General features: G+C 48.9%; 5 non-coding genes and 1 pseudogene across 5 annotated transcripts; 2 read left to right on the top strand and 4 right to left on the bottom strand.

Annotated features, from left to right (window-relative positions):
- Window positions 1-509: 509 nt before the first annotated feature.
- On the top strand, window positions 510-627 carry LOC136278816 (5S ribosomal RNA). The gene has a single exon (XR_010716576.1). It is a non-coding gene; the product is annotated as a 5S ribosomal RNA (ribosomal RNA).
- A 982-nt stretch (window positions 628-1,609) lies between these two features.
- LOC136278830 (U1 spliceosomal RNA) lies at window positions 1,610-1,773 on the bottom strand. Its single transcript, XR_010716590.1, has one exon. It is a non-coding gene; the product is annotated as a U1 spliceosomal RNA (small nuclear RNA).
- Window positions 1,774-2,005: 232 nt separating this feature from the next.
- LOC136278838 (U2 spliceosomal RNA) lies at window positions 2,006-2,201 on the bottom strand. Its single transcript, XR_010716598.1, has one exon. It is a non-coding gene; the product is annotated as a U2 spliceosomal RNA (small nuclear RNA).
- A 522-nt stretch (window positions 2,202-2,723) lies between these two features.
- On the top strand, window positions 2,724-2,843 carry LOC136278819 (5S ribosomal RNA). Its single transcript, XR_010716579.1, has one exon. It is a non-coding gene; the product is annotated as a 5S ribosomal RNA (ribosomal RNA).
- Window positions 2,844-3,837: 994 nt separating this feature from the next.
- Window positions 3,838-4,001, bottom strand: LOC136278836 (U1 spliceosomal RNA). Its single transcript, XR_010716596.1, has one exon. It is a non-coding gene; the product is annotated as a U1 spliceosomal RNA (small nuclear RNA).
- Window positions 4,002-4,233: 232 nt separating this feature from the next.
- Window positions 4,234-4,359, bottom strand: LOC136278850 (U2 spliceosomal RNA; annotated as a pseudogene).

The following is a 4,359-nucleotide window of genomic DNA, read 5'->3' as shown; positions in this document are numbered from 1 at the left end:
GATGCCGAAGCATGCCCTGGGTGAGGGGGGTGGTCGAGGGATCCTTCCCACGGTTTATGGTGGATAGTAGCAGGTCGCCCCCACAAGCCCTTGCGAGTCCCGCAGACGGTCCCAGAGGCTGACCCGTTTGGTATCTCCTCACTGTAAGATTTTAAAGCCAGATACACGCACCTACGGAGCTAAAACATTGTATAATAGGTTTTTAGGACACGTTATGTCTCTTGGGACCCCTCCCTCCCCTCCCTAGGGAATAGTGCTTCAAATCGATGCTCCTCAATGTGTTAACTGGGTTGAGGAAAATACATTAGGGTTAGGTAACGACTTCGGGGTTAGGGTAACCATTTCTTAGGGTTAGGGTAACAATTTCTTAGGGTTAGAGTATCGATTTCTTAGGGTTAGAGTAACGAAACTAGGGCTTTAGAATTTCAAATTCGCCTACACTCAGGGATGTGGCCGCTTTACAGCCTGAACCTGGCCGATAACAAGCAGAATTTCGACCCCATTTCCTCGTCTACGACCATACCACAGGGAAAGCACCGGTTCTCGTCCGATCACCGAAGTTAAGCCCTGTCGGGCGGGGTTAGTACTTGGATGGGTGACCGCCTGGGAATACCCGTGTTGTAGGCTTCAATTTTTGTCTTGCGAACATCTCTAAACGTTTTATCCCAATAAATAGCTCTCCATACACCACAATTTCACATAGAGAGCCGTAGGTGAGTGAGGAACAAAATCAAAGCAAAAAACGAGGGGGGGAAAACACCTTTTTGTCAAAAATCGGCCAGCTAATGGCGAAAACTCTAGTGCGATCGACTTTTCTTACAGAGCGCGCGCGAGCGAGTGAGCACGCGCGAGATGAACAGTTTATGATGTCAAATTCTACTTCTGTGATATCAAATCATTCCAAATAACGAACGAAAAAATGAATAGGAAAAAAACGCACACTTCTGAGACGCAGTTTTAAGCCATCGTGACGTGGCAAAACACTCGCACACTTCCAAGAGGAGGCGCGCGAAAAACGGCACTGAAAGTCGACAATGGTTGGATTCAGACTGCAAACGAATCGGGAAAAAGGTTCGATACTTTTACTACTCTGCTAGTTTGTTTCCTTCCCTCGTTCATTCGTTCACTCGCTTGCTCGCACAAAGGATACACTAACGATAGCAATAGCATTTCTAAAAGCGGCTCCAGTGACAATAAAACCGCTCAAAAGGTTCAAAGTGTACTCACGGTCCAAGTCGAATGCCCTTCTATGCTCGCTCGCTCGGTCGATCGGCCGTTTGGTTTCCTTTCATTTCCTTTCCCTTCGCGCGCATAGCACAGCACGGCACGGCACGCACAACCTGCAAATACAAACGAACAGGACTTTACACACAATAGAGCAGACAGGCCTTGAACAAAAACAGCCAGCAAAGTTACGCACCGCCCCGAAACTCACCTTGTTTCCTTCCTCCAGTCTCTCCAATGCACTTCTACCCCTCCAAACGTGCCAACACCTTGGCCAGTTGTGCGTCCTTTGCTTTCTTTGCAAGTCTACCGGTCCACTGCAAAAGCAAAAATACCCTCGATAGTCAGTAAGAGGGCCATATAGACATAGTTTGGATGACTTTTGCGGGGACGAGCGCGAACGCAGGTCCCCACTACCAGAAATTATACGCTCGAGTTACCCACATTTGGGGTAATCGCAAGGGTCAACCCAGTCGAAGTGCAATGAAAGGGCCTCGCCTTGAGAGGACTGCCTCCTTGATCACAGTACCTCCCGCGTCAGGTAAGTATGCTTTTTCAGCGTCTGCCCTCGGTGAAAAAATCCACTTACCCCTAGGTCCTTGTGGTAGTGCTTTGCGCACTTCAGAAAACGTAGGCCAGCGGCCGTTCCTGCCATTGTCTGTTGTCTGAATTATCATCCCTCTTTCACCTCTTCCCCCTCTAAGGGCGGGCGGGGCTCCTGTAAACATAAAAGAATGCTATACCGTTGACTTTGTTTTGGATTGAATGTGTCTTCCCCAGAGGGAAGTGGGCCGCACTCGGAGGTAGTGCTAGACCGAGGCAACCCTGGCTGGGACGAGGCAACCCCTCTTTTTTCCACAAGCCCAGTTTCCACAATCAGTTTAATAATATGATCTGCTCAATGAGCATCGTATCAGATATTAAGCTGATAAGAACAGATACTACACTTGAGCTTATCCAAAAGCCGGAGAAGCGATGCCGAAGCATGCCCTGGGTGAGGGGGGTGGTCGAGGGAGCCGTCCCACGGTTTTATGGTGTATATTATCAGTTCTCCCCCACAAGCCCTTGCGAGTGCCCCCAGCATACGGGGGTTCCCCCAGAGGTCTGACTGCCGTTTGGTATCTCCTCACTGGTACGATTTTAAAGCCAGATCCCGCACCGTACGGAGCTAAAACATTGTACTAATAGGTTTTTAGGACACGTTATGTCTCTTGGGACCCCTCCCTGCCCCTCCCTAGGGAATAGTGCTTCAAATCGATGCTCCTCAATGTGGTTTAACTGGGTTGAGGAAAATACATTAGGGTTAGGTAACGACGTCGGGGTTAGGGTAACCATTTCTCTAGGGTTAGGGTAACAATTTCTTAGGGTTAGAGTATCGATTTCTTAGGGTTAGAGTAACGAAACTAGGGCTTTAGAATTTCAAATTCGCCTACACCAGGATGTGGCCGCTTTACAGCCTGAACCTGGCCGATACAAGCAGAATTTCACCCCATTTCCTCGTCTACGACCATACCACAGGAAAGCACCGGTTCTTCGTCCCGATCACCGAAGTTAAGCCCTGTCGGGCGGGGTTAGTACTTGGATGGGTGACCGCCTGGGAATACCCCGTGTTGTAGGCTTCAATTTTTTGTCTTGCGAACATCTCTAAACGTTTTATTCCCAATAAATAGCTCTCCATACACCACATTTTCACATAGAGAGCCGTAGGTGAGTGAGGAACAAAATCAAAGCAACAATCGAGGGGGGGAAAACACCTTATTGTCAAAAAACGGCCAGCGAATGGCGAAACCTCTAGTGCGATCGACTCTTATTACAGAGCGCGCGCGAGCGAGTGAGCACGCGCGAGATGAACAGTTTATGATGTCAAATTCTACTTCTGTGATATCAAATCCTTCCAAATAACGAACGAAAAAATGAATAGGAAAAAAACGCACACTTCTGAGACGCAGTTTTAAGCCATCGTGACGTGGCAAAACACTCGCACACTTCCAAGAGGAGGCGCGCGAAAAACTGCACTGAAAGTCGACAATGGTTGGATTCAGAATGACAACTAATCGTGATAATGGTTAGATAATTTTACTACTCTGCTATTTTGTTTCCTTCCCTCGTTCATTCGTTCACTCGCTTGCTCGCACAAAGTATACACTAACGATAGCAATAGCATTTCTAAAAGCGGCTCCAGTGACAATAAAACCGCTCAAAAGGTTTTCAAAGTGTACTCACGGATCCAAGTCGAATGCCCTTCTATGCTCGCTCGCTCGGTCGATCGGCCGTTTGGTTTCCTTTCATTTCCTTTCCCTTCGAGCGCATAGCACACGCAACGGCACGGCCCGCACAACCTGCAAATACAAACGAACAGGACTTTACCCACAATAGCGCCGACAGGCCTTGAACAAAAAGCAGCCAGCAAAGTTACGCACCGCCCCGAAACTCACCTTGTTTCCTTCCTCCCAGTCTCTCCAATGCACTTCTACCTCCTCCAAACGTGCCAACACCTTGGAAAGTTGTGCGTTCCTTTGCTTTCTTTGCAAGTCTACCGGTCCACTGCAAAAGCAAAAATACCCTCGCTAGTCAGTAAGAGGGCCAAAACCACATAGTTTGGATGACTTTTGGCGGGGACGAGCCGCGAACGCAGGTCCCCACTACCAGAAATCTACGCTCGAGTTACCCACATTTGGGGTAATCGCAAGGGTCAACCTCGTCGAAGTGCAATGAAAGGGCCTCGCCTTGAGAGGACTGCCTCCTTGATCACAGTACCTCCCGCGTCAGGTAAGTATGCTTTTTCAGCGTCTGCCCTCGGTGAAAAAATCCACTTACCCCTAGGTCCTTGTGGTAGTGCTTTGCGCACTTCAGAAAACGTAGGCCAGCGGCCGTTCCTGCCATTGTCTGTTGTCTGAATTATCATCCCTCTTTCACCTCTTCCCCCTCTAAGGGCGGGCGGGGCTCCTGTAAACATAAAAGAATGCTATACCGTTGACTTTGTTTTGGATTGAATGTGTCTTCCCCAGAGGGAAGTGGGCCGCACTCGGAGGTAGTGCTATACCGAGGCAACCCGTGGCTGGGACGAGGCAAGCCTCTTTTCCACAGCCCAGTTCCAAAAATCAGTTTAATATATGAGCTGCTCAATGAGCAGCG

The sequence above is a fragment of the Pocillopora verrucosa genome, unplaced genomic scaffold (genome assembly GCF_036669915.1).
Source record: "Pocillopora verrucosa isolate sample1 unplaced genomic scaffold, ASM3666991v2 scaffold_62, whole genome shotgun sequence".
Taxonomy (NCBI): domain Eukaryota; kingdom Metazoa; phylum Cnidaria; class Anthozoa; order Scleractinia; family Pocilloporidae; genus Pocillopora; species Pocillopora verrucosa.
Note: the sequence above shows the minus strand (reverse complement) of the source record. Positions and strands in the feature narration are given on the sequence as shown.